This window comes from Oncorhynchus gorbuscha, linkage group LG11 (assembly GCF_021184085.1).
Source record: "Oncorhynchus gorbuscha isolate QuinsamMale2020 ecotype Even-year linkage group LG11, OgorEven_v1.0, whole genome shotgun sequence".
Taxonomy (NCBI): Eukaryota; Metazoa; Chordata; class Actinopteri; order Salmoniformes; family Salmonidae; genus Oncorhynchus; species Oncorhynchus gorbuscha.
Genome location: NC_060183.1, coordinates 17,608,809 through 17,634,876, shown reverse-complemented (window position 1 = coordinate 17,634,876; position 26,068 = coordinate 17,608,809). Strand labels below are relative to the sequence as shown.

Here is a 26,068-nt window from a genome sequence, read left to right as displayed (position 1 = left end):
TATATTTTATCACCACCTCAATAAAGATTATATCACAAAAAGCTTAGTGTGGTTAGGCTAGAATTTCTATGCTGTAGTTCATGAGTTCATCACCGGTCCACTGATGGCTAATTTCCAATGAGGATTTACCTGTCACAGATGATCCATTATGCAGTATTGACTAGATACTCAAGTGGCCAGTCTAACAATGAAATAAGCGTCTTAAATGGATGGCTGTCTGGAGTCGGCAAGACCAAGTGGGACCATTCTAGTCAACTAGAGGGCAGACACACTGTGAACAATGGGCACAACTCAGATATAATGTGTTTTTTCTCAAAGTTGCCGGGATGTCACGTGTCCTACTTACATCAGTACAGTTGTAACAACCTAAACATTACTCAACTTCTATTTGATCAAATAAGCCGCACATAGCAACTAAGCCATTCATTTGTTTGTTAATTAAATTCAACACTCTCATTGACCTCCGTACAAAAACTCCTCGCTTGGTGAGCGGAAAAAGCATCACCTGCTGGAGAACACCGATTTTGGGCCCAGTTATCCCTCTCGCTTCGCCTCTTCCTCTCTGTCCCAATGTTTAACCCAAAAGGCTCAGACCTTTGTTTCCATGTATGCAGGCCATGTCTCAAATTCAAATTAGTATCATGTTACCTTTGGTGTGGTTACATAAGACAGAAGGTTACTTAAACGAAAGTAGGGTTGGTGGGTGTATGAAGAACATCTAGCAACCCAATGGTTGCGAGTTAAAATCTCACAACAGACAACTTTAGCATTTTAGTAACTACTCACTACTTTTTAGCTATTTTGCAACTACTTAGCTAACCCATCCACAACCTAAACCCTTTAACCTAACAATGCTAACATTAGCCACCTAGTTAATGTTAGCATTAGCCACCGAGCTAACATCAGGAACAACAAATTGTAATTCGTAACATATCACACGCATTGCAAATTTGTAACATATTGTACGAATTGCAATACATAACATAGAAATTATCATTTGTAACATATCATACAAAATGTATGGACATCACAAATGAATACCATTCCAAACGTAACATACATAGTTACGTAGTATTTTCTTTGACTATGTCATGTCTATCCAGGAGTCCAGGGTGCACTAGGCCATGGCTCCAGCAGACCTGCTCTGACTTGGAGCCAAGGTTAGGCCCCTGGTACATTTCAGCATTCTTTTACATAACAATGGCTAACTGTGAACATGGATTTACATCTTCGACGGTTAACACCTTCTCAAAAAGCAACGGTCTTGATTATGCAGTTATTGATCCAGCTCTTCACAAGTCCTCACTCTCAAACCTAGATATGGAAACACTTCGCTAGTAAAATCAGGGTGTATACACTAGTGTAACACTGCTCTAACAGTCAAAAAGCAGCATGAGTCGTATTTACTGAGCAGCTCCTTGGAGAGAATATAGCTACTCTTTGCTACTGCTGCCCTTCCCTTGAGTATAGCGACCCCTACTGGGCAAGAGATACTACCACACCAGATGACTAGCTACATTTACATTTACATTTAAGTCATTTAGCAGACGCTCTTATCCAGAGCGACTTACAAAGCTACGACAAGTGACTGCTGCATTTGAGAATTCTGCACCGTGTATTTTCTTCTCTGTTCAGTCTAGGATATAAAAACTGTCCATAGAGCATTATTGTCATTTACTGGACATGATGGGTCAGAATTAGTGTGAATGGGGGCACACTTCAGGAAGATGGGTAGAGAATCAGACTTTAACCAAGCTGTACCTGTGGGGCATGATAAATCAAAACATCCACATTTTTTGAAACTTCTCAGCCTAACATTTCCTTTCAAAGTTATTTAAAAAAGCAAAAATACTTTTTTAGAATCAATGACCGTTACTTTACAACAACTGGCAATGAAGGTCTTTATTTGAACATTTCTTACAAGTTACAAAAGACAAAAATAAAATTATATATATATAAAAAAACACCTGTATAGTCCCAAGCCAATTTTACAAATAGTCTGAAAAGCCTTTACAAAAAATATATTACACAGATTGCTAAATCAGGGCAAAAAAATAAATAATGAGATTTACAACTGGGCACTTGTAGATTATCGATAAAAGGTTAATGGTCAAAGCCTGATTTCTGTGGCTGAAGGGACCAGTGCAAGATATCCCTAACTTACTTACTTCCCTTTAAAAAACAAACATAATAAACATTTAAATAAATGCAGCATATACATCTTTCAAAGCATTTGACATTAGTAGACTTAAAATGACATACTATTGACAAAATGTACACGTCTACATTATTCGTAAGAGAACATGCTAAAACCTGGTTTAACCATGTGCGAGAAGGGGCTCAACACTCAAGAATCCAGTTTGGTCTCAGAATACGTATAGCTCATGTCTAAATAGACTGAGAAAAATGTACTTGAAACATTTTTCGACCAATAGTAAAGCACTGTTTGTCATCCAATCATTTTTTGCATAATATGCCTCCAGTCATCTGCAGAACATTCAAATGTAGGCAGGGTGGTCTACTCTGTGCCATCAGTTGATACTGGGCTGACCGTGCACTCTGATGCGGTAGAGGCAGGTGTACTCCGTGTGTCCCCAGTTGGACAGCACCCGAACCTCTATGATCTGATAGGCTTTATCGTTCTCCTCCTGTGGATAGATGGCAAAGGACACTCAGTTTACACTCAAGTAGCAAGACCTATAACTTGCCAAGTCCCCATCTCTAGTATTGCTAGAGATAAATGCCATGTGGACAGTGTCAGGAAAGCTACTCTGAAATCATAGTTTATCAAACTACCAATTACTTAAGATGCTAAACCAAGCTAAATATACTGTAGTTTACTTAACTAAAGCTACTTTGAAACAGTAGTTCACTACAGCCATGCTACTTTGTGATAAATGATCACATCTAAATCTGAAATGTCATAGACAAACAATTGCAAGAACAGATCACTCTGGAATCAGATTTTAACACAATGTGTAATTGAGCCTATTAAACACAAAAATGTGTTTTCACGTGAGAAATAGGAAGGTCTGGTAGTGAAAAAGGACATTATTTCATTTTCTTTTTGCAAAAACAGTGTGTAGTTCCAGTAGTTAGTTACTTTTTTGCCGTGTAGCAGTATAACTACTGAAAAAAACACCAAGATTTGAATAAAGTTCATCTACCACCAAGCTACTGCAAAATGTAGTTAAACAACATGTAGTTCACTACTCCCCAACACTGCATGTGGACTACTTACATAACATCTACATCTGACCAATCAAGCCCGTTGAGGCAGGGTTAAGTGTACTTACGGTGACGGGATAAGTCTGTAGCGCGTCACCATCCTCCTGGTAGGTATAGCTGCCAAGTAGCTTACCCTCCTCCTGGTATTCATCATCCAGACCCTGGAAACCGACGACACAGTTAGAAAACAGCAGAGAGCCACAGCAGTAAGTGTGTCAATCAGTACTGCTTCACCAGAGCACATTCACAGTAAACGTGACTGACTTGAGCATCTACTAGGTGTTCTTCTGAATGGCTTGTAAAGACAGCAATAACAAACATGTGGCATGTTAAATTGGGTAAGCAGTGTGGCTTACATAGACGTTAAACTGGCGTGGGGGCGCTGTCGATGTTGCCTGTTGGCGACAGGTCTTTGGGGATGTGCTCCAATGAGAAGGCAGAGGGCACGATCCTCATGGAGAGACGCATCACCAGGTAACCATGGGAACCCTGAAACGCCCAGCAGTTCCCTGGATGGACGTCGGGCTGCAGTGGAAAAGAGAGAGAGCGTTGATCAGACCAGTGGCTGAATGTGTTGGCTAGGCAGCATCAGGAACTAAAACTCTCCCAATATAATCCATTAATGTAATCACCAAGCCATCAAAAAGACTAGTCTCATGTGGTGACTTGAGTCGTACCTGTATGACCACACGAGGAGACTGTGAGAAGTACCAGAGTGGGAGGCCGAACAGACTCATCAGTGCAGTCTTTGTCTCAAACGTCTCAGAGCAGCGAGTGCCCAGGATGTTGCCACCTGCACACACGTAGCCATGATGTCACTTTCACGACCGTGCACAATGTCAGCCACCCTCACAACGAGGGCATAGCTGAAGCCAGTCATAGCAGAAACAGTGTACTGTGCAAAGCCAAAACAGATCATTCTAAATAATAGGCAGTAGACAAAACAGTCAACGTAGGTCTCCACGCCCCGCCACCACAACAGCTGTGAAACTTTACCTCCAGACTCCAGAGCGTAGTCCACCAGGCCGGTCCGATCCTGGGAGTAGAGTTTCAGAGCATTCTTCACCATCAGCTGCACATGCTGGAGGAGCAAGAGGGGAACAGAGTTGTTGGGTGAGGAACTGGAATAATGCAGACAGACAAGAAATAAGAAATTGAGAACACCAAAACACGATATTAACAAAAAGTATATATGGCCTCCCGAGTGGCGCAGCGGTCTAAGGCACTGCATGGCAGTGTTGCGCCATAACTTCCGGCCGTGACCTAGGCTGTGTCACAACCAGCTGTGACCGGGAGTCTGATAGGGCGGCGCTCAATTTGCCCAGCATCGTCCGGGTTAGGGGAGGGTTTGGCCCGGGGGAGGCTTTACTTGGCTCATCGCACTGAAACAAACAACCTACCTCCTCGGACATCCCGGCCCCAACAGTGTGCATCACGGTCTGAGAGACCGTCTCAGTGCTGAGCATCTCCTGCCTGGCCCTGTTCTCCTCAAGCTGCAAGCTCACGTTCTGCAGGATGCTGAGCTCCAGGGAGGCCAGAGAGGCCTGCAGGTCTGCCCCGCTCACATAACGCTCAGAGAGCCACTGCATTAGTGACTCAGGGAGTTCCTTCTCCCCGGGTTCGGAATCTCCGGCCTGCTCACTGCCGTAGAACAGGATCCGCAGTTCTCGCCTCACCTGAACAGACACCTGCTCAGACACCTGTTACGACCACAGAGGTCAAGGGTCGACAGAGGAGATTTATACAAAAGATCTTCAGAAAAAAATATTATGCTGAGATTCAGTCAGAGATAATATTGTGTGTCTATACAGGAACAGCTATTCAAAGCAATGGAAGAGGCCATCTGGAAAGGCACATACTGGAGCAATGCATGTAAGAACAGAGAGAGCGCAAGCAACTCACCATGTCATGGAGATGGTTCAAGCGGTCCCCCATGCCCTGGCATCCCATCACCCCCTGCAGGTCCTGCCTAATGCTCCCCAGTGCCGCCTCCAGCCGTTGCACCTCCGCCAGCATGGCATCATGTGACTCACTGTCCACACCCACAATCGAAGGGCACACACAGGGAGCAATATTCAACACCACTCGTGATTTCATTCAATTATTACAATCCAAAGGGTTTTGTGCTGAACTCACCTGACTGGCGCAGGAACTGGCGTGGCACTGGCAGTCTCAACTTGCCTCCTCTGCACCTCCTGAAGACATCATCAACATAACATGGATATATGACAACAAATACATTTCATACAGGTTCTACAGTAAGGTCTGTACATTTATATAAAATAGTTTACCTCTATTTAACCAGGCAAGTCGATTAAGAACAAATTCTAATTTACAGTGAGGGCAAAAGGCCTTCTGTGGGGACGGGGGCTATACATAGAACGTAGTATAGGATCTATGGATGTGTACCTCTGTCTTGGCAGCCAGTGTCTGCAGTAGAACCTCTAGTTGAGCAAGACGAGACTCTTGGCCCTGCTGCTGCACCACAACCTGCTCCTGCACAACACAGGAAGATATTAATGAGCATCACATCCTGCTCCTGCACAACACATGAAGAGATTAATGAGCATCACATCCTGCACAACACAGGAAGAGATTAATGAGCATCACATCCTGCACAACACATGAAGAGCAGAGGTAAAAAAAGAAGAAAAAAAGTATATATATATATTTTTTTAAGTTACCCAAGTAAGCGGACCAAATTATATACTCATTTACTTTTCATTACAAGCACAATTACTATCTGCTCCCTGAAATGGACCCCTGACTATCCAACCTGGAGAATCACCTGTTCCCTCTGCAGTACTGCATCCTTCTCCATCTCTCTCCTCAGTAGGGTGAGTCTCTCCTCCAGCAGGCCAGACACCCACAGCCCCATGCCGTCCCTGTCCGCCTGAGTGTCCAGCTGCTCTCGTAGAGAATGGTAGAGACCCAGCACTTCTCCGTGCTGCTGCTCCTGCCTCTGGCCCCCTCCCTCCACCTTCTCCCACAGTTGGGCCAGCCTCAGCTCCAACTGGGCCAGGCGCTCAGAGTCCACAGACACGGACACACTGCCTGGCTGTTCATATACAGGGGAGGGGGATAGGGGTCAGGTCAGCTATACACAATATCAGCCCTTATCCATAAAATTGGAATGTCTTAAGGAAGCTGACAATTATATAATGGTTGATTGAATACGTGCATCAACACCCCTGCTACCTGTGAGACAGCTGGTGGTAGTGGTGGTGGAGTCATGGTGGACTGCCCGTCTTTGGTCTGGGCTTGGGCAGAGGTAAAACTGAGGGAGTAGGCCGTCCTCCACTCAGTGACATTAACGGCAGGCAATACAGACAGCAGGCTGGATGGACCCCAGTGCCACAGAGCTGGGAGAACATCGAGAACGGAAGATTTAGGAGACGGAAGAGGTCACAGTGGGTGATTGTTCAGTACTATGGATAACCAGCATGAGAGTGGTGCTACTCACCCAGGAGGATGAGGAATGGGAGCAAAATCAACAGGAGTTTGAGGAGCTTGGCAGGGTAACTACGACAACAGAAAAACACTTGTTAGTGTGATCACATATTATGGAGCTCCAGCCACTACCACATACAGGTGACTGCCAAAATAATGGAAACACTACATTTTATGTTGGCGTTTCCTTTATTTGAGCAGTTACCGGTTCCTTGAGTATTACTCTCAGGCCCAAAAGACTCACCGTGTCAAGACGAAGACGTTGAGCAGAGAGAGAAGGGTAACCAGATGGTACCATCCAGTCCCAAGCCACCAGAAGATCCCCGTCGCTGCCTTGCCTGTACACACAAAGACCGACAGACAGGGAGCAGATTAGTGAGCGTTCTTCAGGAGGCGGGAGGGGTAGATGAGGCACGTCCACACAGCACTAAGGATTAGAGAATCAAGTACATTCCCCAGAGGAGGTAAGAGACAAGGACATAAATGCAGTGCAACAGGTTGCGGGGTTAGTTACAGACAGAGGTGATAAAGAAGGCTAAGCAAAAGTGTTCTCTGTCAGCGTAGATGCACAGTACAGCAGAGGGGAGCCTTTTTTAAAGGAGAGCACAGCTTTAGCAAATCGCACGACTCCATCAAACTCCTGTACAGTGTGACAAATCGCTCCCGTTCTTGGCGCCAACTTTAAAATGCCCAGAGAGACAGAAGCAGCAGCCAGAGGGGGGATCAGTTCTGCAGACAGTCTCTGCAGTTTCCTAGCCTAACGCATAGAGCAGTGAATTAGAAATGATGAGACGCAAAAGAAACGGCAGCTAGTCATCTTAAATGGGAAAAGGTTAGAGATAGATCTACTCCAAGCCACCATTCTAATGGGTTTCACGTTAGGTAGGCAGACACACAAACTAGCCATGGGGAGACTAGGACTAGGAGGTATCATGCAGGGGTGTATCTGGAGGCTGGTTACACACGGGAAAATTATGACCTGGGGACCTAACTGCCAACCAGGGAACCGACAGCATCCTCCTCATCACGGCCCAGACAGCTGAGCCTGCCTCCTGCCCAACCCACAACACACTTGAGCCTGGGGACCAAAACATAACTTCATCTACTTACATACAACAGTAAAATAAGGACTAAATGTAGAACTTGTTTCAAGTATATCAGGATAGGCCAGAGTTTGCTGGATTAATAGGTAACCTGTGTAAACAGCGGCGAGCCACAGTGCTCCCAACACGTGGTGTGACCGGGAGGCCCATGTGGTGCAGGTTGCGCGTGTCTCCGCGTGCTGCTTCCGTTTGCAGTCATCACCTATTAGCATCAGCAGGGTGGGTGAGCAGCAAAGGCAGAAAATACATGAAATAAAAATGTTTTGAGAGAGAGAGAGGCAGGCTAAAAAGGCAGGTAAGCCTAGCAGTTAAGAGCTCTTGGCCAATAACCAAAAGGTCGATGGTACGAATCCCCGAGCCAGCGAGGTTGAAAAATCTGCCGTTCTTCCCTTGAGCAAGACATTTAACCTCCCAACAACAACAACTCTTCCCCGGCGCCGAAGACGTCGATTAAGGCAGCACCTCTCTGACTGAATGCATTCAGGTGTGCGATTGACATTTCCTCTACCAAGAGCACACTAACAAGAAGTACGTGGCAAGGGGGGGGTGTGGTCACAAAGGTTAGGAGAAGAGTTACATGAAAGATCATACCAAGTCACGTTCTATTATCGTAGTACATAGTCAAGGGTTCATGCACAAACAACTATAGTCGGTGTGGAGGTCAGTTACTCACACAGAGAGCCAATCAGATTCATGTGCTTCCCGTCAGTCCCCAACTCCTTTACACGCATGCTTCCGCAGTGGCTGGAGAGAGCTGCAACCAATAAGAAAGAAAATCAGATAAAAACTAGCACAACTACATATCGCTGGAGCATCCCTCTTTCCCTTCCGTCACCTGAGCGCAGAGCGAGAGAGCGAATTTGCATGTCACCAGGGCAATAGCCAAAGCGAAGGTAGCCCATTTGTTTGGGAGATAGAGGGCGAAATCTGTGGGGTAAAAGTGCCATACAAACACCCGAAAAGGAAGGTGGGGTGAAGTTAAAAGGAGTGAGAAAGCTGTAGGCAGGAAAAGCTGTGGTAGTGTCAGCCTCTGTCCCCCGGTTGAGAAAGATAGAGGACAGTCCAGAAGCAGGTGACGAGAAGTTTTAGGTTAGTCAGTCAGCAGTGAGAGCCACCATGGTCATTCAAACAAGCCACTGCAACCCCCTGTGTCAGTGCAGATTCAGTACAGTGCAAGAGATCGGTGGACTGCAACCAGGGGTATTCCTAACATCAAGTTTCAACCAGTGACAACTAAGCACAGTCCCATGCAAATCATGCAACACCTGACTTGTGGATGCCCAACCCCGATGAATAATCCTTCAGCCTCTAAAAAAGCTAAGTGGAATACTTCCATCAACAAATTTCCTGCCCCCACTGCCCATCTTCAGCAGAGCAGCCTGTATGAGCCCAGTCACTACAGACACTGTAGAAGCAGCTGCCCTCCTACCCTCCGAAAGAGACAGAGTATATGAAAAGGGAATAATCCAGCCTCCCGAGTGGCACATCGGTCTAAGGCACTGCAGTGCGGTGTTACTACAGTCTGGGGTTCGATCCCAGGCTGTGTCATTACCGGCCGTGACCAGGAGTCTCATTGGGCGGCGCACAATTGGCCCAGCGTCGTCCAGGTTAGGGGAGCGTTTGGCCGTGGTGGGCTTTCTTTAGCACTCTAGCGATTCCTTGTGGCGGGCCGGGTGCCTGCAGGCTGACCTCAGTTGAACGGTGTTTCCTCCAACACGTTGGTGCGGCTGGCTTCCAGGTTAAGCGAGCAGCTGTTAAGAAGCACGGTTTGGCGGGTCATGTTTTCGGAGGATGCATGACTCGACCGTTGCCCGTTGGGGGAGTTACAGCGACGAGACAAGATCGTAATCACGAAATTGGGGAGAAAAAGGGGCCAAATAATCCAGATTGCATGATTATGTTGTGCTTTAGCAAAGCATTGTCAGATTTCCTGACAGCCTATGCAAATCATGTGGTGGTAGCCTATCTCAGCACTACACCGCTGTTAAGAGTGCAGGAAAAAGTTGAGACCCACCTAAAACGATGAATTGTCCGTTATCCGCATTATTTATGACACAAACGTGGGATGCTGCAAGGCAGATATGAGAGAGACAGAGTGAAAGGCAACGCTGGCGCTGTAAAGACAGCAAGAAGCCGAGCCGGCGCAGAAGCTGATACCTTCACCATTCTTGTGTGTCCTCATCAGTACACTCTTTAAGAGCAGTGAGAAGACGTATGCCACAGAGGCTGCTGCCCTCCTGCTCACACGCACACAGGTGTCCGAGACGGACACCAGCAGACCTGAACCAAACCAATTCAACTTGATTGAAAATGCACAAAATCACAATGAATGTCAAATGTAAGAAAATGAAAATTGACACAGTCATGCATCAGCAATGACAACAACAACAACAACAACAACAACAACAAAACACTGTGGATGATATGCCTTCAAATGGAATGGGAAGGGAAAACACTCCCAGATACAACACATGCAGTACTGAGCACATACATATTATAGTACTTGGCTCTCACCCGTTTTGTGCTTGCGGCTCTTGTCCCTGGCGTAGACCGTGGAGGGAGGGGACATACAGGAGGCTGTCAGGGCCTGGTAGCTGGTGGCAGAGCAGGCACCAGTGGAGGACGAGGAGTAGGTGCTTAGAGCCTCATGTCTGTCCGAGGGGATAGGGAAGTCCTTACAGAAGCTACCGTTCACCATGGAGGTCTGGGTCTGTACTGAGTTAATGTCTCCATTGGTCCTACACATACTGTGGTCTACCGCCATGGTCCGCTCTGTAACGCACAGACAGATTTGATAATGAAACACAAAATTGGCCTTTTTAAAAGGAATCCATTCAAGACACTGATGTCTCAGGCATGACAAGTAATTGTGATCGATAAGGTCGGAAAAAAAGGGAAAAAAGGAAGACCTTTATCTTCCGAAGCTTCATCCAAACCCCAGAAGCTGCCGACCAGCGTGCGCTCCTGGATGCACGACTCGTCCAGCATGGAGGCGTCACTGGCCATCACGTTGCTGTTGTGCTGCCGGGAGCCATGCTGGCTCTTACGGGGCGTGGTGCTGAGCAGAGACTGGGTGCAGGAGACAGAGTGCTGCTGAGACCTCCTGCTCTTCAACCCCCTGGGAGAGGGAGAAGTGAACAGTCAGATTAGACATGGAAACCATTGGCTGTAATACGCAGGCCCAAATCCATAGAAGGAACCCCAGGGCAGCAGCAGCATCACTTACTTGGACTCTCTGCGACTGGCTCCTCCTGCGCTGAAGGAGGCACTGTGGTACACATTGTGGTTCAGATTAGAGTCTAGGCTGTCGTCGCCATAGAGACCAGTGATAGTGTGCAGACGCAGGCTCCGCCGAGACATCCTGGGAGACTCGAAAACACTGGAGTGATCATGTGCTCCTTCTCAAAGTCCAGGGCTGTTGTTAAGAAGCTGGGAAAACAAGGGTGAAAAGACAGGAATGCATTTAGATTAAAATTCATATAATAAACATTTTATTTTCTAAGCAACAGTACATAATTTGATTGGCAACATCAATGATTCTAATTCTAAAATCATACGTCACACAAAAATACCAAAATACATCCTAGTATTTAACTTCCTCTTCTTCTAGCATGCAGACAAAGCATAGAAGGCGCAATTGTTCCCCAATGGCAGCAAACGTTTTACCGTAATGGCACGGTCACCCTCTGCTAGTAGTGCAAAGCTTAAGTTGAGAGGCTGCGGTTGTTCTATTCCCCTGTAACCACACAGGGCTGGTTTGACAGGAAATGAGCATTGATGCTCCCCCATCACAGTAAAGAACACAGGAAGAGAAATGAGGCCACATGATGGGGCCTTCTCTAAACATGGTGATATTACAGCAAGAGTTGGGGACCTACATCTACTGGCAGCTGCTATAGACACACTTCTCCCATATTCCTTGCCCAGAGTCGGCCCAGATTTCAACAGAGACGAGTTATGCTCAACATAGCCCTGCCAAGAAAAAGCAAAAAAAGCTCACTTTTGCTGCCATCTCTCAAGGAACAATCCCAGCATTCATATTGTTCGCCTTTGAAACCGTTTCTAAATCTGTACACGCGACTGATACCAGAAACGATCATTGGGCTGACTGAAGTCCCTGTTGGGAATAGCACAACGGTAGGACAACGGAACGGTAACTTTCCATATAACAATGCATGGCAGGCTATTACAGCCTGAAACCTAATCTCTATAATAAAACACACAGACACACAGAGCAAACAGGAGTAACCCTGCCTGCTGTCTAAAAATAGGCAAGCGCACAGACAAAGAACATAATGAAAGAGGATGATACATACAGATCCCCCCCGTCACCCAGCTCACCAGAGTCCACCTCTCGTCACCATCGCTCATCCCAGGGAAAAGCAGACAAACATCACAGACACTCACCCAGACACTCACGCGAGACAGGAGATTAGGCAGCTTAACACTACTTAACACTGTATGTAGCCAATGCTTCGTGTTTACTTCCAGTTGCCAGCGATAGACAAGCCTATTAGAGATTCAACTCCCCCTCCCTTATCCACCAATCCATGAATTATGCACTTTGACATGAGTGATGTCAGTCCTTAGGTGCAACTGACTGTACAACAAAAAGGAGGAGACTTGTTAAAAAAAAAAAATTACATATTGGGATGTTCTTTTTGATGATATATTGTATTGCAATATTATTTTTGCACTAGTGGTCTTACCTGCACCAAAACGCCATAATTTTTTCCTCCATAACTTTTTCTAAAATAGAGAGCCAATTTGTTTAACACTTATTTCCATGACTGATCAAAACTCATTCTCATGGTTGCCTCTTGTTGCTCTGCAGCAGACATGGTGAGTAACATGTTTGGAACATGATCGAATCGCAACACACATCGTATCGGCACCTAAGTATCGTATCGTGAGGTCCCTGGCAATTCCCAGTGTCCATATCAGTATCACAGAGTTAATATCGAATATGATTTCATAAACAAAAGGAGAAACTCTCCAGGGCCCTTGCCCATGTAAAAAACCCAACAAATCACCCTGCTCTCCGGTTCTTTCCCTCCAGGTCTTTCTATTCATGTCCTAAATTAAGCCGACAGGATTACAGAGGGCCTTGGCAGAGCCAATTATGTGCTTTCCGCTGCTTTGTCTGTTGCCCCTCCTGCCCCCTGCTAGGGGCGCTCTATGCCCCTCCTGCCCCCTGCTAGGGGCGCTCTATGCCCCTCCCGCCCCCTGCTAGGGGCGCTCTATGCCCCTCCTGCCCCCTGCTAGGGGCGCTCTATGCCCCTCCTGCCCCCTGCTAGGGGCGCTCTATGCCCCTCCTGCCCCCTGCTAGGGGCGCTCTATGCTCCTCCGTGGGGCAGCAGTGAGTCCTCAGCAGTCTCACCCAAATCCCCAGTCTGGGCCAGGGGAGCCAGGCCCAGGACAGCTGCAGTGAGACCAGGCTGATGGGTACAGCAGTCCCTCTACGTCTCGTACTCAGGGGAAAAACGTACAAGACATGTCTGTCACGGTTCTCACCCATCAGCTCCTGCACACACACCAAGTTGGTTTTAGTTCAGACTAGAGGTCTTCTCACATTTACATTTACATTACATTTACATTTAAGTCATTTAGCAGACGCTCTTATCCAGAGCGACTTACAAATTGGTGCATTCACCTTATGACATCCAGTGGAACAGTCGCTTTACAATAGTGCATCTAAATCTTAAAGGGGGGGGGAAGAGGGAATACTTATCCTATCCTAGGTATTCCTTAAAGAGGTGGGGTTTCAGGTGTTCTCGGCTCCAAAGAAGTTGCACGCGGACAGACCCCGGGACAATCAGACCCAGACGGACCCGACGACAACAAGACCTAGACCCGATCCGTACCCTAATGGACCAGTGCCAAAATAATACTAATAAATGCTCCCTGTTCAAGAATAGGTCTTTATATATGTTGGCTAGACCTTCTATAAGTCAATTAATAGGCTATGCAGAGCAGTGGTCAGGTCCATTCGGCTGTAGTTACAGAGACCCAATGACAAACAAACATGACCCCACCCTGAGGGAAAAGTTTTCATTTTGGACCTGGACCCGTGAACACCTCTGAAACAGACATTCAATCATGACATATAAAGGTTACTCGACTCCAAAACATAGTGAGTATGTTTACATGCACACTAATAATAATTTGATATTAAACTGATTATGGCAGTAGTCATGTAAACTTCACTCTGCTTATTAAGGTCAAACTCGAAATAAGCCGTTTAAATCGGAGTTCCAGCGCTAGCGCAAGCCTCCCTCTTCTCCGCCAGCACCCCTCTTCTCCGCGAGTGAAGGGAATTCGGAAAAACTGAAATTATGCATTTTACAAATACTTTTCACATATAGGGTTCCAAAAATAACATAGTGGCTGTGGTAGAACGTATATTTTGATTGGCAATTTCCTTAAAACCAAACTATTATATTTCTGATGATTCACAATATTGATCGTGTGCATGTAACAGTACACTGTGATACAAATAATCAACCGCAGGACTCCGGAAAAACAGAAACTGCTATGTACACAGAATAACTCAATGCCATTATCATTGCCTGACACACTGAATTCTTCCGTTGCTCTATCATTCGCTACATACTTCAGTCTGCCATAATCTAAAAATGGTTTGTTTTGTACAGCAGGATTGTACAAAACAAAGTAATCAGCGATTGGACCAGTATCTATAACCAGTATCAAAAGGCAATGACATTTTCAAAACGTTGCTTTACCCACGTGTGTTCTGGTTCTGGCCCAAACCATCAGTTTCTGGACCCAATCAGACGGTTCGAATGCCTTCTATAAGGGTCCGGGGGGGCGGAGTCAAATTGCGGTGAAGAAACAAAAGAGCGTTCCGCCGGAGCAATGAGTCTGGGTAACCAGGCAACCATTCTTGGTCTATCACAAATTTTAGGGTTCATCGATGGTCCAACTCCCGAAAATGCTAAATAGAGCTTTAGGGCCGATACCAGTATCGCGATACTTGTTAGTATCCTGGCAAGGAAACAAAACACGAAGCAGATTTCACTTATTTTGGAAAGCAGCCCTCATGTTGGAAGAAACATGTCTAATTTATTTTCCAAGCTATAGCGCACAATATTTTTCATATAGCAGTTTGTTTAAAGGACCGAAGAGTTAACCTCATCTCACCACACAGGTCTACATTTATTTCCAAAAGCATGTCTATAATGAAGTATGCCCAACTGTTGTTTGAGAAGCTCGTAAAGCATATGAGGAGGTTGTATCAGGTCTTACTCTTCACATAAGAAAAAGACCAATAAAGAATGAGAAATACAATTACAGAATTCACTGACTAAGAAATAAAACGCAGATTAAATAGAAATGTTGACACCCTTCAACAGTTGAACACGTTGAAGCTTGAATTATAGCATAATAAAAAAACACCTGGTCTGCAGAGATAGCTGCCCTGAAATCCAAACATTGCTGAGCAAGGTAAAAGTGTGGGGAAAATGCTTGCTTAGCAAATTAGGAAAGAGGACCAGGAATGTACCAGCGACCCCATTAAAAACCCCAATGGAATTTCTGAAATTAACTCAGTTTTTAAAACATTTGATCAAACCGTATCAATCTGAAAGTTCAAAGAGAGACAAATTCCTTAATAAGCCCAAATGTACAAATTATAACTGAATCAGAGAAAAATTGTATGATAGGGAAATGTTTCCCTAAGTGAGCTGTTGGAGGCGATAGACTACAAAATGGGAAATCTCCTGGTGATGATTGATTCCCAGTGAAATTTTACAGACACTTTCATCCCAAATCACTAAAGCCTGTTACATACGCTAACAGCAACTCTAGAGAAAAATGTACTTACCCAATCACTGTTTGGCTTCAAATCACCTAACTTTAAAAAAAGATAGATAAGGATGCATTGTCATTGCGGAACCTTCCGCCCAGTATACTTTTTGAATGTGGATTATAAATTAATTGCTAAGGCATTGGCATTTGTCATAGAAGTAGTACACTGAACAAAAATAAAAACAACATGTGGTGTTGGTCCCATGTTTCATGAGCTGAAATAAAATACATTTTTACACAAAGCTTATTTCGCTCAAATTTGTTTACATCCCTGTTAGTGAGCATTTCTCCTTTGCCAATATAATTCATCCATCTGACAGGTGTGGCATATCAAGAAGCAGAATAAACAGCATGATCATTACACAGGTGCACCTTGTGCTAGGGACAAAAGGCCATTAAAATGTGTAATTTTGTCCCAACACAATTCCATAGATGCCTCAAGTTGAGGGAGCGTGCAATTGGCATGCTGACTGCAGGAATGTCCACCAGAGCTGTTGCCAGAGAATTGAATGTTAATTTCGCTACCATAAGCCGCCTCACAACCACAGACCATGTGTAACCACGCCAGCCCAGGACCTCCACAACCAGCTTCTTCACCTGCGGGTCTCATCTGAGACCAGCCACACAGGCAGCTGATGAAACTGGGTTTGCGCAACCAAATAATTTCTGCACAAACTGTCAGAAAGTCTCAGGGAAGCTCACCTTCGTGCTCGTCATCCTCACCAGGGTCTTGAACTGACTGCAGTTCGACGTCGTAACTGACTACAGTGGGCAAATAGTCACCTTCAAATGGCCACTGGCACACTGGAGAAGTAGGTTCTTCACGGATTAATTCCAGTTTCAACTGTACCTGGCAGATAGCATGTAAGGAGTCATGTGGGTGAGCGGTTTGCTGATATCAATGTTGTGAACAGAGTGCCCCATGGTGGGGTTATGGTATGGGCAGGCATAAGCTACTGACAACGAACACAATTGCATTTAATCGATGGCAATTTTAATGCACAAAGATACAGTGACGAGATCCTGAGGCCCATTGTTGTATCATTCATCCGCTGCCATCACCTCATGTTTCAGCATGATAATGCACAGCCCCATGTCGCAAGGATCTGTACACAATTCCTGGAAGCTGAAAATGTCCCTGTTTTTTCAGGGCCTGCATACTCACCCATTGAGCATATTTGGGATGATTTGGATCGACGTGTACGAAAGCATGTTCCAGTTCTGGCCAATATCCAGCAACTTCACACAGCCATTGAAGAGGAGTGGGACAACATTCCACAGGCCACAATCAACAGCCTGATCAACTCTATGCGAAGGAGATGCATGAGGCAAATGGTGGTCACACCAGATTCTGACTGGTTTCCTGATCCACACCCCTACCTTTAAGGTTTATGTGACCAGCAGATGCATATCTGTATTCCCAGTCATATGAAATCCATAGATTAGGGCCCAATGAATTTATTTCATTTGACTGATTTCCTTAAATGAACTCAGTAAAATCATTGAAATTGTAGCATGTTGCATTTATTTTTGTTCAGTGTAATAAAACACTTGATTCACTTAGATCAAACAGGGTTCATAAGGAATAGGATTTTCGTCATATCAGGAACTTGAACTTTCCAAAAGTGGCAGTATCATTGGATGCTGAAAAAGTATTCGATAGAGTGGAATGGGCATATTTGAAAAAACACACATTTGGTCTGGTATTTATTTCCTGGATTGAGCTATTGTATAAATCCCCCAAAGCAGTGTCATAATGTTGTCCTCTTTGAGTACATCGAGCACCATCCCCCGCTCTCTGTTTCTACAACCAAACTGCTGTGGGCAGAGTGAGGTCGTAAATTCCTAAGGAAGACCCTGCCTCATGGACGCACTTTTTTGAGAGTAGTTTTCATGGAGGAAATCCCACCACCGCATAGAACGTGAGGTACGAACAAATTTCATGTTCCAGAGAAAGTGTAAAAGATCGGTGAAGAATCCAGCTAGAAATGGTGCGTTTGGAACAACTTGGGAAGCTCAAGAGAGACGGTGTGGCCACATTACCATAACGCTGTTTATATGATAGCCTCAGATATGAGGTTTACATCTAATTGTTGTATAAGATGAATGAGTGAGGATGATACTGTTTGAATAATGGTGTAAGATTATTGTGGACTGTTTAATGAAGAAAAATACAATTCCCCTTTTGATTTGAACTAAATCAGAGGACTGCCCCTGAGCCAGTTAGGGTCAGACATCCTGGGACAGCCCTCTTCTGCCATTCTGGATAAAACCCCACTTTGAGGAATTATCAGCAGATTTTCTCCAGTAGGAGAGGGACTGAAGGTTGTAGACCATTGCTGAATCTTTTAACCATACCACGTGGTTAAAACTCTTAGACTATCGATACCGACAGAATAAGAATAAGTCTTTGGTACTAATTACTAGTCTGCAGCTAGGAATTTGGCATCATTGAACGAGAAGAACGACAACCGCCGAAACATCCATTCTATAATGAATGTGACTCTGAACAATCCCCTCTAACCACAACCGAGAGAGGGAGAGAAACGGACAATTCTGCAAAATAAATTAACTTTTCACCAGCGATCAAGACGACACACTGAGCGTAAATATATATTGATTGCAATTGTTCCCGAATGAGTGAGCGTTCATGTGTAAGGGATTAGCATTTTAATTGTTATAATTAACTCTGTAGGGACTTGTTAGTCGACCCACCATGTCTAACAAGCTGCCATGCCGGGTCAGCCCACTAGGGCACATTCTATCATTTCATGTAACCATATTTACTGTTTGTTTATGCATTTCTGTGAACTTCTTAGTTAGTAATAAATAAATGATTTAAGACAATTTATGTCTTGGGGCGGCAGGGTAGCCTAGTGGTTAGAGCATTGGACTAGTAACCGAAAGGTTGCAAGTTCAAATCCCCGAGCTGACAAGGTACAAAATCTGTCGTTCTGCCCCTGAACAGGCAGTTAACCCACTGTTCCTAGGCCGTCATTGAAAATAAGAATTTGTTCTTAACTGACTTGCCTAGTAAAATAAAGGTAAAATAAATAAATAAAAAAAAATGGATGGATGACTCATAGTCAAGACTGGGTTCGTGCAGATAGCCAACAATTTACGACGTTTGGAATGAGACTAATGTGAGGTAAAATAAATAAATCATTAATCAGAAGACTATTGATCAGATATGAAAATATCTGAAAGGTTATTATCAGAAATTATAACTTTGTAATCTGAATACTTTCCTTGGTGCCCCCTATTTCCTAGTTAATTACAGTTACACGATTAATTACTTTGATTGCGTTATACTAATTACATGGAATCTTTGATAAAACTATGTCTTCAATTTAATGATAGTAAAGACACGACAGCAGGTAGAAGTACAAATGGACTAATCTCAGCTCCATTTAAATTAAGAGGAACAACACAGGGATGCCCTCTGTCCAGTTATTTATTTTCTTTAGCCACGGAACTCCTAGCATCAATAATCAAACCCATTGCTCAATCCTGGGAATAGAGATTGGTGGATAACAACATGTGATATCATTGTATGCAGATGACATTTTACTGTATTTATCTGAACGAGAACATTATGTCAGCATTTATTTTGCAACTGTTGGACACGTATGGTACTGTGTCAGGATTAAAAGTATATTGGGAGAAAATTAGAAAGTGGGAATTATTTAAGTTCACTTTTCAAACTTGGAAAGTAGATTTCTGTGGAAATGGACAAAGGCACATGCCATGGGTGTTTTGATACCAAACAATTTGGAGGAGGCCTACTCTCATTTATTAGATAAGATTCAATCCGATGTTCAGAGATGGAGAACTCTTCCCATTTCTATGTTAGGTAGGGTGAACATAATCCAAATTAATATATTACAATAGTTGCTGCATTTATTCCAAGCCTTACCAGTTCCAGTTCCATCCAACTTCTGTTAGAAAATAAAATAGCCTACTCTCCAATTTTATTTGGAATGGTAAGAACAAGAGCCAAATTTAATGTTTTACACTTACCTAAAAGCGGGAGGTCTTGGACTGCCTCCTATGAAAATGTATTACTGGGCCACACAACTGTCTTCACTTAAACTATGACTATCCTGGTGCTTGTAGGAGTATTGAAGCCATAAATGTAATACCCCATGAAATAATATATATATCACTACTTTGGGTTGGTCCATGGCATAAAAGAAAAAATACAACCCAATGATTTTCATTCAAACTTGGGAAAATGTACATAAATTCATGAAACGGAACAAACCCATAGCGCCGGGCATTACTTTTTGGAACAGCCCAACATTATCTCCAGCATTTAAAGACAAATATCTTTAAGTCCTATTCCCTAAGTGGCATCATACATTTTGAGCATATGTAATATAATGGCTCCCTTTCATTAAATAAATTACAAGAAAACGTGGGTATCTAAGAGCAATTTCTTTAAAAATTCTTACAACTAAAGAAATCTTGAAAAATATACAAAAAGAAGCTGTAACGCCAAAGTTGACTGCAAAGTTAGTGCATTCGTAAAATATTCAGACCCCTTGGCTTTTTCCATATTTTGTTACGTTGCAGCCTTATTCTAAAATGGATTCAATTGCCCCCCCCCCCTCAATTTACACACAATACCCGATAATGACAAAGCAAAAACAGGTTTAGACATTTTTGCAAATGTATTAAAAATAATGAAATATACACTGCTCAAAAAAAGAAAGGGTACACTTAAATAACACAACCTAGATCTGAATTAATGAAATATTATTATTAAATACTTTTTTCTTTACATAGTTGAATGTGCTGACAACAAAATCACACAAAAATTATCAATGGAAATCAAATTTATCAAATCATGGAGGTCTGGATTTGGAGTCACACTCAAAATTAAAGTGGAAAACCACACTACAGGCTGATCCAACTTTGATGTAATGTCCTTAAAACAAGTCAAAATGAGGCTCAGTAGTGTGTGTGGCCTCCACGTGCCTGTATGACCTCCCTACAATGCCTGGGCATGCTCCTGATGAGGTGGTGGATGGTCTCCTGAGGGATCTCCTCCCAGACCTGGACTAAAGCATCCGCCAACTCCTGGACAGTCTGTGGTGCAACGTGGCATTGGTGGATGGAGCAAGAATTGATGTCCCAGATGTGCTCAATTGGATTCAGGTCTGAGGAACGGGCGGGCCAGTCCATAGCATCAATGCCTTCCTCTTGCAGGAACTGCTGACACACTCCAGCCACATGAGGTCTAGCATTGTCTTGCATTAGTAGGAACCCAGGGCCAACCGCAACAGCATATGGTCTCACAAGAGGTCTGAGAATCTCATCTCGGTACCTAATGGCTGTCAGGCCAGTAGCGAATTTGCCAATCTTGGTGTTCTCTGGCAAATGCCAAACGTCCTGCATGGTGTTGGACTGTAAACACAACCCCCACCTGTGGACGTCGGGCCCTCATACCACCCTCATGGAGTCTGTTTCTGACCATTTGAGCAGACACATGCACATTTGTGGCCTGCTGGAGGTCATTTTGCAGGGCTCTGGCAGTGCTCCTCCTGCTCCTCCTTGCACAAAGGCGGAGGTAGCGGTCCTGCTGCTGGGTTGTTGCCCTCCTACGGCCTCCTCCACGTCTCCTGATGTACTGGCCTGTCTCCTGGTAGCGCCTCCATGCTCTGGACACTTCGCTGGCAGACACAGCAAACCTTCTTGCCACAGCTCGCATTGATGTTCCATCTTGGATGAGCTGCACTACCTGAGCCACTTGTGTGGGTTGTAGACTCTGTCTCATGCTTCCACTAGAGTGAAAGCACCGCCAGCATTCAAAAGTGACCAAAACATCAGCCAGGAAGCATAGGAACTGAGAAGTGGTCTGTGGTCACCACCTGCAGAACTACTCCTTTATTGGGGGTGTCTTGCTAATTGCCTATAATTTCCACCTGTTGTCTATTCCATTTGCACAACAGCATGTGAAATGTATTGTCAATCAGTGTTGCTTCCTAAGTGGACAGTTTGATTTCACAGAAGTGTGATTGACTTGGAGTTTCATTGTGTTGTTTAAGTGTGCCCTTTATTTGTTTGAGCAGTGTATTTACATACTTATTTATGTAAGTATTCTGACCCTTTACTCAGTCATTTGTTGAAGCACCTTTGATTATAGCCATGAGTCCGCTTGGGTATGACGCTACACACTTGGCACACCTGTATTTGGGGAGTTTCTCCTATTCTTCTCTGCAGATCCTCTCAAGCTCTGTCAGGTTGGATGGGGAGCGTCGCTGCAGCCATTTTCAGGTCTCTCCAGAGATGTTAGATCGCGTTCAAGTCCAGGTTCTCACTGGACCACTCAAGGACATTCAGAGACTGGTCCCGAAGCCACTCCTACGTTGTCTTGGCTGTGTGCTTAGGGCATTGTCCTGTTAGAAGGTGAACCTTCACCCCAGTCTGAGGTCCTGAGCGCTCTGCAGCAGGTTTTCATCAAGGATCTCTCTGTACTTTGCTCCATTCATCTTTGCCTCGATCCCAATTAGTCTCCCAGTCCCTGCTGCTGAAAAACATCCCCACAGTATGATGCTACCACCATCATGCTTCCCCGTAGGGATGGTGCCAGGTTTCCTCAAGACGTGACGCTTGGCATTCAGGCCAAGGAGTTCAATTTTGGTTTCATCAGACCAGGGAATCTTGTTTCTCATGGTCTGAGAGTCCTTTAAGTGGAGCTTCCGAGTGGCGCAGCAGTCTAAGGCACTGCATCTCAGTGCTAGAGGCATCTCAGTGCTAGAGGTCGTGATCGGGAGTCCCATAGGGCGGCGCACAATTGGCCCAGCGTCGTCCAGTTTAGGGGAGGGTTTGGCCTTCATTGTAAAATATGAATTTGTTCTTAATTAACTGACTTGCCTAGTTAATTAAAGGTTAAAACTCCAAGCGGGCTGTCATGCGCCTTTTACTGAGGAGTGGCTTCCGTCTGGCCACTCTACCATAAAGGCCTGATTGTTGGAGTGCTGCAGAGATGGTTTTCCTTCTGGAAGGTTCTCCCATCTCCACAGACGAACTCTGGAGCTCTGTCAGAGTGACCATTGGGTTCTTGGTCACCTCCCTAACCAAGGCCCTTCTCCCCCGATTGCTCAGTTTGACCAGGCAGCCAGCTCTAGGAAGAGTCTTGGTGGTTCCAAACTTCTTCCACTGCGTTCTTGGGGACCTTCAATGCCACAGAAATGTTTTGATACCCTTCCCCAAGCCTGTGCCTAAACACAATCCTGTCTCCGAGCTCTACGGACAATTCCGTCAAACTCATGACTTCGTTTTTGCTGTTCCATGCACTGTCAACTGTGGGACCTTATATAGACATGTGTGTGCCTTTTCAAATCATGTCCAATCAATAGAATTTACCACAGGTGGACTCCAATCAAGTTGTAGAAACATCTCAAGGATGATCAATGGAAACATGACACACCTGAGCTCAATTTCGAGTCTCATAGCAAAGGGTCTGAATACTTATAAAAAATGTAATAAAAACATTTACATAAATTTGCAAAAATGTATAACCTGTTTTCACTTTGTTATTATGGGGTATTGTGTGTAGATTGAGTAAAACAAATATTTTCATCAATTTTAGAATAAGGCTTTAATGTAACAAAATGTGAAAAGGGGAAAGTGTCTCTATATTTTTCGAATGCACTGTAAATCATTTCAAATTCCTTATATTAAGCAAATGTGCACTATTGTCTTGTTTTATTTACAGAGTCACAGGCACACTCCAACACTGATTTACAGACAAAGCATGTGTTTAGTGAGTCTGCCAGATCAGAGGAGGTAGGGATGTTCTCTTGATAAGTGTGTGAATTGGAACATTTTCTGGTTCTTCTAAGCATAAAACATGTAACGAGTACTTTTGGGTGTCAGGAAAAATGTATAGAGTAAAAAGTACATTATTTTCTTTAGGAATGTAGTGAAGTAAAAGTAAAAATTGTCAAAAATATAAATAGTAATGTAAAGTACAGATACCCCAAGAAACGACTTTGAAATCATTTTTACTTTAGTACTTTACACCACTGCTGCAAAGTAGGCTTACCTGGCAGAAGTATATCATGAGTAAGTATATAATTTGTATCTATTACTTGTAATTTGCAAACTTTGCCATAAAATGAGCAGCAGCTGTACAGACAGAAAACCATTGCTAGACCGGCAAAGACAGCACATTCAGCAGTTACTAGACTCGCAATTAAAAGGGCCAGATGCACAATTAGAAGGGAATTATAACCATTGACTTGGACTCAAAACATCCAATTGCATTGTTTCTCTATGAACAATGCAATTGAGAGTGATTTAAAAAACTAAAACCAGTTAAAATAAAACTGAGAAAACAATTTACGGGAGAAAAAAATAAAATAATTTTGGGCCCCCTTAGAGCTGTTTTTTAACCATCATTTTACCAGATATATTGGCAGAAAACAGTGCACTATTTTCACTTGTACACCAAGGACTGGTGGAATAGTTGCAGGGGATAAAAGAGAAGAATGCCTATTTGAAAGACAGAAAAACAATGTAGCTCCCGACATGTTTCACCCCCCCCCCCCAAGTAGCTCTCATGCTAGAAAAGGTTGGAGAACACTGGCCTAAAACTACCCAATCTAAATATTATCTATCCCTCAGGATTGGAAGTGGCCACAACAGTTATAAACTGTTAAAATTCCAGTCATTAAAAATATTAATTCCAAAATGTCTAACCCCCAACAAAGTGGGAGAAATAGCTACTAGGTGTTGCTTGTTCTTTCCTCCAGAATTTACAACTCATGTAGCAACACACAACCAAGCATATTTGGTAAATTGTGAAGGAAGAATGTCAAATGTCACTTCAGTAGCTTTTTCAAACTTGAACCAATCAGTGAGGGAGTTCGATTAAGCTGAACCGCGGTGCACCAGTCTATGGGCAAAAGTGTATCATCTCCCTTCTCAAATCGAAATCAAATGTGACTTGTCGCATGCTTCGTAAACAACAGGTGTAGGCAAACAGTGAAATCCTTACTAACATGTTATTTTCCAAAAATGTAGAGTGAAAGAAAACAGTGACAAGGAATAAATACACAGTGAATAACTAAAAACAGTGACTGATGAACAGTAAATAATGAAGTTATCTGCGAGGTCAGCCATGTTGTCAAGGCTGAATGGTGCATCATTCGGAAACATACACCTCTTTTCCATATAACATATGAATTTCAGACTCGTCTTCATTTAGGGAGACAGTTAAATCGTTGATATGAAAATAAACTCATTATTCCACGTTCTTAGCCTACATCACCACAGTTGCGTTCAGTTCGCGTAAACGTTTGCTATGTTGCAAAATGGTTAGTACTGAACGACGTTTCATCAAAACGTCATTGTACGTTTTTGAAGTGACTACGTTTGCTCTCGTTTTGTGGGTGTGGCTTGAAGCAATGCTTGGCCATAAAAGGGAAGTGGCCATACTGCCAGGGTTAATTAACCAAGCCAACCCCTCCCAGTGTTTCAACTGGTCATTTAGGACAGCACAGTTTCCGTTCAATTGAACTATCCAGAACGAAAAACTTACTCAACGCCGCCCTGGCCTATACCCGGAAAGCAGCCCGGTTCAAAAACGAATGCAATCACTTTTCACCCGATACAATCTCCTACACAGTGACACCCCGGGACAGATAATCGAATCCCCTCAATCAGCGCAATGTTCAAGGGAGGCTGAGACCCAACACCAAATAGTAATTTGCGTTGGGCGGGATTACGCGAAAAATGAACTGTCAAACAACAGTATCTCTACTTGCACACTCATCTTCTGCACAGCTATCACTCCAATGTTTAATTGCTATATTGTAATTATTTCGCCACTATGTCCTATTTATTGCCTTTACCCTACCTCATTTGCACACTGTATAAAGACTTCCATGTGTTATTCCATGTGTAACTCTGTTGTTGTTTGTGTCGCACTGCTTCGCTTTATCTTGGCCAGGTCGCAGTTGTAAATGAGAACTTGTTCTCAACTAGCCTACCTGGTTAATGAATATGTATATATACATTGTCTGACTGTCTGGATGTTTCCACTTACCTGGCTGGGCTGATGGGACAGGTGATGCGCAGTGATTTATCAGAACAGTAGCATTTCTCCGTCCTATACCAAGCGTGAAGGTGTACATTAGCTACTGACGTTAGTTTGACAAAGATGCTTGATAAACTCTCAAAATAAAACTAATCTCTGAATCCTTACAAACCAAAGTAACGTTTCATTTACACGTGAGTCTCAATATAACCCTTAAAAATATCTCACAAGAGTAAGGTTATCGACATTTCTCTAATCTCTACTATTTCGCGGACCACGGTGTCCGTGACTCAACCACATCAATTATATTCTGATGTTTTATGAAGGCGGGAAATAAACTTCACAGGTGCTTTATCGCCACTGGACTGGAGTAAAACAGGGTACTTTTGTTTTCTTATCTAGACGAACAACA

General features: G+C 43.9%; 1 pseudogene; it reads right to left on the bottom strand.

Annotated features, from left to right (window-relative positions):
- Positions 1 to 1,887: 1,887 nt before the first annotated feature.
- Positions 1,888 to 12,928, bottom strand: LOC124048193 (annotated as a pseudogene).
- Between the last annotated feature and the right edge of the window lie 13,140 nt (positions 12,929 to 26,068).